The sequence below is a fragment of the Cannabis sativa genome, chromosome X, assembly GCF_029168945.1.
Source record: "Cannabis sativa cultivar Pink pepper isolate KNU-18-1 chromosome X, ASM2916894v1, whole genome shotgun sequence".
NCBI lineage: Eukaryota > Viridiplantae > Streptophyta > Magnoliopsida > Rosales > Cannabaceae > Cannabis > Cannabis sativa.
Window position 1 is genome coordinate 31954337 of NC_083610.1, and position 10650 is coordinate 31964986.

The window sequence follows — 10650 nt, forward strand, 5'->3', positions numbered from 1 at the left end:
ATGTTACGTGTGTGCTTTTATAAATTAGTTTATAATAATAAACTAATAGTTTTAATAAAATTAAGATTTAATTAAAACTTTACTTGTTTCAAAAAAAAAAAATTAAAACTTTACTAATTATTTTCAAACATAAAAGTCATGCCATTATAAACTTTTAAAGTCGGGGATTACCTTTTAAAATTTACAAAAGATCTCGCTCACAGTTTTATAGCAAAATTCACTTATACATCAAAAGCCCCATAAAGTAAATTCCCGACAATTCAGCATTGCGAGCCAGATGAGCCGATATGTACATTTATTAGGAAAGATCTCTGACTCATGGCTACCCTAACTATCCATTTCCCTTACCTACACCACAAAACACCCATGAGTCACAAAGATTCAGCAAAAAAATTTATAACACATATCAGCGTACAGATAAAACTAATTATACTCATGTAACAAAAATTAAGAATTTACATTCTTAATCCAAAAGACGAAAGCCATTTAACACAATGTAAACATTCATTAATGTCAAGTATTTGTCTAATAAGTTAAACCATTACAGTTACTTTATAAAGTAATTATAATCTCTCGTTACCTAATAAGACAACCTTTATACCTGCCAAATGATACAACCAATGTCAATACTATTACTTAATGAGATAATCAATATACAAGAAACCTAACACCGGTTTCAAAATAGAGTAATAAGTTTTTCCTATAAATGGTAATTACTGTATCACAATATGGCATGCTAAGTGGTACAATTGTACTTTTCTTACCTCAAGTCCAAATTTAGGTGTGCTGGCCAACCTGAGTACAAAACACTTGATGATCTTGGGCCCTATGTCACAATAGCGATAAACTGGTAAATAACTTGTTTAATCCTGTTGAAAGACTTAAAACTCATAATCAAAAGTTCCCCTATCGATAAATAGCGTAGTGATACTCTAAATATCGATAAAACACAAAAATATATGCACTTGAAAAATCACCCCAACTGGATAACAAGATTTTCCAAATGGTTCACCATTTTTCTGGGATCTTGCCTAAAGAAACGGTTCACGATTTCTATAGAAACGATTACCATTTCTCTGCAAAAATTAGAAACACAAGATTTTACAAATCACACCTACCCAACACTTGCTCAAAACCTACCAAACTTTCTAGAACAGTCCTAATATAAGTACTAAACATAAATGGGTAAATTGTGCCATATATACCTTTATACACTTAAATACCTAATGTTTATTTTTGGAGGCAAAAATACCTAATGTTACAATTCTCTTACACCGTTACTACCACTTCCGTTAACTCATAAATATGGACACGTGAACGGTTCAAATGCATTACATTTATTTTTATTTTATTTTGAAACTTAATATTCTTACTATCAAAAACTAAAGGCTACTTGTTTAAAAAAAACTTGTTCTCATTACATATACTACACTGCTTAACTCAGCTATGGTAATTTAGTATTGCATCTCTTTTTTTAAAAAAAAAAAAGAAAAAAAAAGAAGTAATATTTAGTTTTTTATATTAAGAATATTAAATTTTAAAATAAAATAAATAAATGTAATGTATTTAGGCCCTTCACGTGTCCATATTTATGAGTTAATAACGGAAGTGGTAGTAACTGTGTCAGAGAATTGTAACATTAGGTATTTTTGCCTCCAAAAATAAACATTAGGCATTTAAGTGTATAAAATCAGAAACATTAGGTATTTATGCCGCAATTTACCCAAACATAAATCATAGCTCAAAAATCATAATTGTAATAATATCACAAAGCCCCAGAGTTGAGCAAGCTTTTAGTTTTAAAACTCAATCTTGCTCAACTCAGACCACAACTGCTAAAACTATCCCAATTCAACTCAGTACTGATCCCGCACCTGCGACTCTAACTCCCAACTCTCTTCCTCAACCTTGCCATTCCTCCATAGTACTTTCACTAATGGAATCGTCTGGTTCTACAATACTTTTTCTTTCCTATCAATGATCCTTAAATGTTGTTCTTCATATAAAAAATTCTTTTGGAGCTCAATATCATCATAATTTAAAATATGTGTTGAGTAAGACATGTACTTCCTAAGCATGGAGATATTAAACACATTACGAACTCCAGACAAGGCAGGAGGTAATGCTAGCCGATAGGCTACTTAACCTACCTTTTCCAGGATCTCGAAGGGACTAATAAATCTAGGGCTTAACTTCTCTTTCTTTCCTAATCTCTGAATCCCTTTCATAGGTGAAACTAAGAGGAATAGAAAATCACCAACCTGGAACTCCACATCCCTAAGCTTTGGATTAGCATAAATTTTTTGTCTACTTTATGAAGAGAGCATATGAGCCTTGATCTTTTCTATATCTTCACTAGTTTTTTGAATTGCTTCGGGTCCAAAGAAACTTCTCTCACTTGCTTAATCCCAATGAATGAGTGATTGACACTTCTCCAGTACAATATTTCATATGTTGCCACACCAATAGTACTCTAATAGCTATTTTAGTATGAAAACTCAATTAGAGAGAGATACTTATTCTAGGACCCTTCAACGTCTAACAAACATGATCACAGCATGTCTTCTAATATCTTAATAGTTCTTTCAGACTGTCCATCAGTTTGAGGATGAAAATTAGTGCTAAACTTTAACTTAGTGCCCATGGACCTTTGTAGATATTCCCAAAATTTTGATGTAAACTTTGGATCACGATTTGAGAAAATTGACTTTGGAGCAACTTGAAGTCGAACTATTTCCTTAACGTACAATTTTACATACTGATCCACTACATATGTAACGTCCTAATATATAGGAACACCACGTGTGATTTTATAAACTAGTTTAGTAAAAATAGATAAATTATTATTAAAATCTGTGATATTATTGACAACGTACTTCACTAAATTAAAACCTTAGTAACAGACATCATAACAACACTAAAACTTTGTTTCGGGAATTCCTGTTATAAAATTTTTACAAAAGAACTATAAACGATAACAAGTCAAAATACACAGCTGATACAACCCAAAAGAACTCTTGGCAATTCAGTACACAAGCCAGTAGGATTAATATGTACATTGTTAGAAAAGACCGTCACATCATGGCTGTTCTAACTTTTTCTTGCCTTTTACCGCTGCCATAGAGCACTTGTGAATCACAAGGAGTCAACAGGAAGAGTAATGAAGGTGGATACGTGTAATAATTAACTATCCATTTAACTATTATAATTTAATTAAACAATAACATTCCTAAGAGTATATAATATAACCAACTATATACATGGAAATAAGAAGAAACTATCAATTGCATTTCCTAATCAGGCAAGGTCGTCTCAAAATTAAAACTTGTATATCACATCACTACATCACCTAATCAGGTGAGTCCGTGCCAAAACCTGACACCGATATATCGTATCACCTAATCAGATGAGCCTGTGCCCTATCATAGAAATAATATATTGCATAACCTAATTAGGTGAGCCTGTGCCAAAACCTGACACCCATTTATCGCATCGTCTAATTAGATAAGCTTGTGCCCTATCCTGGCACCAATATATCGCATCACCTAATCAGGTGAACCCGTGCCATAGTCTGGCACCTATATCTCACTACCACTACCTAAACAGGGTCGCCAACAAGTAAGAAACCTAACAACAATTTCAGTTTATAATTATGACTTATCACGGTTGTCTCATATGAACAACCCAAATACGGCTCCCCGGTATCCATATATCACATTGCCTAATTAGGCAAGCTCATATCCTAGCCTAGCTTTCATATATTGCATCACCTAATAAGGTGAGCCCATATATCACATTGCCTAATTAGGCAAGCCTATGCTATAGCCTGGCATCCATATATCACATCAGCTAATCAGGTGAGCCTGTATATTACATTTCCTAATCAAGCAAGCCCATGCCATAGCCTAGCATCTATATATCACATTGCCTAATCAAGCAAGCCTAGGCCATAACAAGGCATCCATATATCCCATTGCCTAATTAGTCAAGCATATGCCATAGCCTGGCATCCATATACTGCATTGCCTAATTAGGCAAGCCCACATTTCTCAATCATTTTCTAATAAGACAATCATAACTTCAACCCACTTTAATGGTAATCACCATTACCTCAATAATAATTGAGTCGTAACAATGAGAATCATACCTTAACATGCTATGTGATACATATATACTTTTCTTACCTTAAGTTTCGGTTTCAGGTATGTTGGTCAACTTGCTTGGAGAACGATCGATGATCCCGGGCCCTTAAGCTTTCCCTCTTCGATAGTTTATTATCCAGCTACTACCGGGGCTTGAATCACTTAGTTTCGGGTTAATAATCGAAGAAATTGGATAGGAATGGAAGATGGTTTCGTTGCACGAAGAATAAGGGAGGGTTTCGTTTCGTTCGTACTATTTTCTTATAAGTTTTTTTTTTAAAAAAAGAAAACTTGAGATATATATAATAATAATCTAATAAGTATAAAGTTTTTAATTAAAATAATAATAATAACAATATTAATAATAATCAGAATAATAATAATAATTATATTATTTTTACTATTTCTTAGCCCATAATATATAATAAATCTTTAATAATTCACCATTAGGCTTATCGGGATATTACAACCATCCCCTCCTGATAGGAATTTCATCCTTAAAATTTACCTGAGCAACTCGAGATACTGCTCCTGCATTTATGACTCTAACTCTCAAGTTGCTTCTTCCACCTTGTTGTTTCTCTACAACACTTTTAACTAGTGGAATTGTCTTACTCTAAAGTTCTTTCTCTTTCCAGTCCAAAACCTGGATAGGTTGTTTCCTCATATAATAAATCTATATGAGTTTAAAATCATCTCAGCTTAGAATATAGGTCGAGTCTTATATATATTTTCTCAACATGGAAATGTGAAACACATTATACACTCCGAATAACACAGGGGTTAAGGCTAACTGATAGGCTACCTGGCCTACTTACTTTAGTATTATAAGGTCTAATGAATCTAGGGTTTAACTCTTCTTTCTTTGTATCCCTTTTTATAGGCGATACTCGAAGAAATATAAAATCTCCCACTTGAAACTCGATATTCCTATGCTTTGAATTAGTGTAGCTTTTCTTTGTAGTCAATAAGGTGACTATACGACTCAAATTAACCCTACACCCTTATAAGTCTCTTGGATCCTTTCCATCCATCTCATTATCTTCTTACCTGTGCTACTCCACTGAATAGGTATCCAATATTTCCCTCGTACACACTTATTGAAGTGTCTAATCAATGGTACATTTAATTATTACTTTAGTCAAACACTCCGTCAGGACAGAGATTATTTCAAGATACTCTAACCTTTATCATATATGCCCATGACATATGTTCTAGAGTCTTATTAATTCATTTAGATTATCAATCTGTTTGAGAATAAAGGTTGTACTATGACTGCTTTAATATCTATGGTTCTTAATAACCTTCTTTAATCCTTAATATTATAATCACGAGTATCAACTTTAAAACTTTACAAGATTAACTATTCTTTCAATGTATAACTCAATATCCTTACTTATTGTACAAATTATCTACACTAGTAGACTGTATGATGACTCAGTATATTCAACCATTATTACTTAATTCAATTCATAAGATCTCATAGTACAAAATTCATAATTACATCTTCTTATTCTTCCTATGGTATTCCCCAAGCCAATGTGATTTTACCAGTTGCTGATGTACTACTTTAACTTAATAACAAGCTGAACATCCACTTTTAATAGATATCCAATGTCCAATTATAGCATCCCTTACTTATTATTACATTCCTTCCTCTTGATAATTTTTGGAACGACTACTGATCGTGTTTTCTAATATGAATCTTTCTAGCGTACTTTGTTCTTATTTGTACACCTTCTAAGATGATTTCCCGATAGATTTCCCATATTGAGATAACTCTAGGTTAAGTATGCTTAACTCTAAGGTATGCTTATGGTGGGTTATTAGACAGAAAATGCGTCCTTCATCGTTCCTACTTGTATTTCCTACTTTTATCCCTTCCTTAATTAAATCCAATTTTAATCATTTCCTTCATTTGCCTTTTACAATTCTTTGTTTGTGTTGTTTACTTAACCATGAAGATTTCCTACATTGATGTCAATTTGAAACTCCTTCATCTCAATTTATTCCAACTTGTATCAACTCCTCATGAACTGATATAACTTTTAATTTCCCATTCATTTATATGTAACCACCGTTACAATGTTATTTGATGCAATATATACAATAGAGGAAACATTACTCATACCGAGTACTCATAGCTAAACTAGGAGTACCTGTCTCCCGAATTCTCAACTAATAATATTTAATCAAAGATCATTCTTGATCTTAAAGTTTCTTTCCTGCGTTTGGTAGATATCTTGATAATCGTTCCAAACACATTTAGAAATATACAGACCTTAAGTACATTCTTTATTTTACTGAAAATCCCTTGGTATGAACTACCATACCAATTTATAGTAAGTCTCCCATTCATGGTGCTGATTCATCAACATTTAAGACTCTTGTATTCTTCTTCCATCATTATTACTAAGATTTCACTCCGTGGTTCGTACACTACCATTGCTTCCTTGCAAACAATACTATCACATACTGGGTTAACCACTCTAAAACTTATATTACATTCAATTAATAGTTCGTTGTTTAATAAAACAACCTATTCTGTTATCTAATAATTTAACCGACATTTAATAATCACTTGAACACATGTCTATTAAATTGCATCTCAGTTTATAAGCTTTTTCCACATTTTGGGTGAGCATACATTTTCATTACTGCCTAATAAGACAATCTTTTCTCAGAATTTGAATGGTCACCTTGTATGCCAAATTGATCTGATCAAATATTAAGGTGTTTTCTACCATCACCATATTACCATGAGTAATTTGAATAATATTCTTTACCTTAGAAACACCATTGCTCTCCTTGATGTTATGTTATACACTACTAGCCTAATCATATTCCAAAAACTAGGGTTTGCCTCATGCCCCTTTCGATCTTATTTTCCCCTGGTAGTGAGTAGATCAATCCACATAATTGTTGCCTTCAATTCTCTTAGGATTCCAGACAATACTCATAAGTTATCCCACCTTTACTAATACTAGATCACCTCTAGGAAAAAAGATTATGTTCTCCAAATCAATTAGATGGATGCCTCCATTAGCTACTCATGTTATATTATTCCACTTGCGAATATCAAAAAAATTTAACTCATATTATCATTTCTCTAATTTGTCTGCCTTGTTAGATGATTTATTGCAAAATAACATACATACACAGTCCATTCAAATTCTTAATATCCCTATTTGAATGTACAATGTTTAACATCAACATAAATCGAAATAGCAAACATAATATTACCCATAAAAATTTTGACCGGAGTTAGTCAAAGGACTGATACTTGTGTTCATTTGAGTCATAATAAACATATGGGCAGGAACCATAAAGTCTTCTTCTTTAACATCAGTTTTCCTTACTTGCAGGCATGTTCTTTTCAGATAGCCCACTACTCCACAATAAAAATAAGATATGGCTCTACATTGGCTTAAATGGAATCTTTTAAATCTTTGACACTCAGGATAGGGTCGCCATTTCTTATCCTTTCCACAATTGATATCCTAGTCACCTTGGAACCTTTTGTTCTATCCAATAACTAGTGGTTTATTTAGTTTTTGCTTCTTGATCTGCTCATAAGTTGGCTCCATATGTTTTACCACATCTAGTGGCACAACAAGAAATCTGGGTGGTACAAGAATAGGTGTAAGACGAGCCTATTATTCTTTCAAGTCTCAAATATGTTCCCCTTATTGTGTAATTATATCTTGCACAGAAGTAATCACTTGTTCCCAATATTGAGGCGATAGAGGATTCTTTTCCATTGATGTGATAGAGGATTCTCTTCCTTAACATCTACACCGAGCCCAGACAGCTCGCTAGTCAGACTGTTTAATTGCCCTGGCTGCATAACTTAACACACCTGTAATCTACATCTTCCAGCCATTTAGAACTCAACTAGATATTAATGCTAATAAGAATATCCAACACAATCATCACATCATAATTATCACTATACAACTTTTCTAGCATACTCTATAATAGTCTAGGCAGGTAATCCAATAGCAAATAATATAAACACTTACTAACCATAAGTCAACCTGTCTTCGCAACAAATGTACATATTCGACCAGTCTTTAGGACCTTTAAAACAATAGCTGGTCTGATACCAAGTTGTAACACCCTAATCTATATGGACGCCACATGTGATTTTATAAACTAGTTTAGTACTAATAAATAAATTAATTATTAAAATCTATGATAATATTAAAAACTTCACCAAAGTAAAACTCAAGTAACGGACATCATAACGACACTAGAACTTTGTTCCAGGGATCCCTATTATAAAATTTTTATAAAGGGACTACATGTATAATAAGTTAAAATACAAAGTCAAAAAATACACAGCAGATACAGTTTAAAACAATTCATAGGAACTCGGCACACAGGCCAATAGGATCAATAAGTACATTGTTGGAGAAGACTGTCACCTCATGGCTACTCTAACTTTTCCTTGCCTTTACCTGCGCCATAGAGAACTTGTGAGTTACAAGGACTCACTAAGAAAAGTAATAAAAGAAAATACATATAATAACTAATTATCCATTTCACTAATATAATTTAATTAAACAATAACATTCCATAGACTATATAATATAACCAATCGTATATCCGAAAATAATAAGGAACTATATATTGGATTGCCTAAACAGGCAAGGTTGTGTCAAAATTTGAGACTCATATATCACATCACCATATCACCTAATCAGGTGAGCCCGTGCTAAAACCTGACCCCCATATATCGCATCGCCTAATTAGATCATCCAGTGCCCTATCCTGGCACCAATATATTGCATCATCTAATTAGGTGAGCCCGTGCGTAAACTTGGCACCCATGTATCATATTGCCTAATTAGACAAGCCCGTGCCCTATCCTAGCACCAATATATCTCATCACCTAATCAGGTGAGTCCATATCATTGTCTGGCATCCATATGTCACTGTGCTACCTAAATAGGATTTTCGATAGTGAGAAACCTAACAATGTTTTCAGTTTAGAGTCATGACTTATCACAATTGTCTCACAGGAATAACCCAAATACTGCTCCCCAACATCTATATATAACATTGCCTAATCAGGCAAGCTCATGCCATAGCCTAGCATCCATATATTGGATTACCTAATTAGGTGAGCCCGTATATCACATTTCCTAATTAGGAAAGCCCATGCCATAGCCTGGCATCCATATATCGTATCACCTAATCAGGTGAGCCCGCATATCACATTGCCTAATTAGACAAGCCTATACCATAGCCTGATATCCATATATTGCATTGCCTAATTAGGCAAGCTTATGCCATAACCTTGCATCCATATATCGCATTGTTTAATCATGCAAGCATATGTCATATCCTGGCATCCATATACTGCATTTCCTAATCAGGCAAGCCCACATTTCTTTGTCATTGTCTAATAAGACAATCATATATTTAAGCCACTTTAATGGTAATAACCATCACCTCAATCATTATTGAGTCGTAACGACAATAATCGTACCTTAACATCCTATGTAATACATATATAATTTTCTTACCTTATGTTTTTGTTCAAGTATGTTGGCCGGCTTGCTTGGAGAACGACCCTCGATCTTGAGCCATTAAGCTTTCCGTCTTCTATAGTTTACTATCTAGCTACTACTGAGGCTTGAATCACTAGGTTTTGGGTTAAAAATGAAAGAAAATGGACAAATGGGAGAGGGTTTCGTTGCACGAAGAACAAAGGAGGGTTTCGGTTTATTCATACTATTTTCTTAATTTTTTTAAAAAAACTTAATATATATATATAATAATATAATAAGTATAATCACTTGAATGTCCTGATCAATAGTAGCTCCATGAGTCTCAGCTTCCTAGAAATAACTAGCCATCAGGAGTAGGTGATCACACACAAACTGATGAGGTTTCATCCATGCATTGATAAAGTTCTTGGTCGCTTCAAAACAAGCTAGATCCGATGCTATCCAAAACAGTTCAGTTAACTTGTTCTTGATTTTTGTAGTCGTGAGAGTGTTGGCAAACCTGGTCTTCAAGGTATCAACCATGCTAGACAACATAAAGTATCGAGCTTTGTTGTTAGCATTCTGCCAATGATCAAACTTTTCCTTGACTACCTTGATTGCATTCTTACCTAGTTTCTCAGAGCTTCTTCAATTAACACAAACATTGAGTTTTCACCTATGAGAGCAATATTAATGTTCTCTTTCCATTTAGCAAAGTTAGCTCCAGAGAACTTGTTGTCAGTAAACAATGACACAATTCGGTGGTTCATTACGGGAAACTACAAATATCAACAAATATGAATCAAATAAGGTTCAATAAAAAAATTATACACAATTCGAAAATTAATAAACATTTAGCAAGTAGGAAAGACATGTGAAAATACAAAAAAAAAAAATATATCCTAAATAATTTCTAAGGTTTTTTAACTAAATGACATAAAGTGTCCTGATAGGGGAAAGTCAAAGACATCATTAGCTGAATAGAAATGTCAACTCATCTAAAATGGATACCA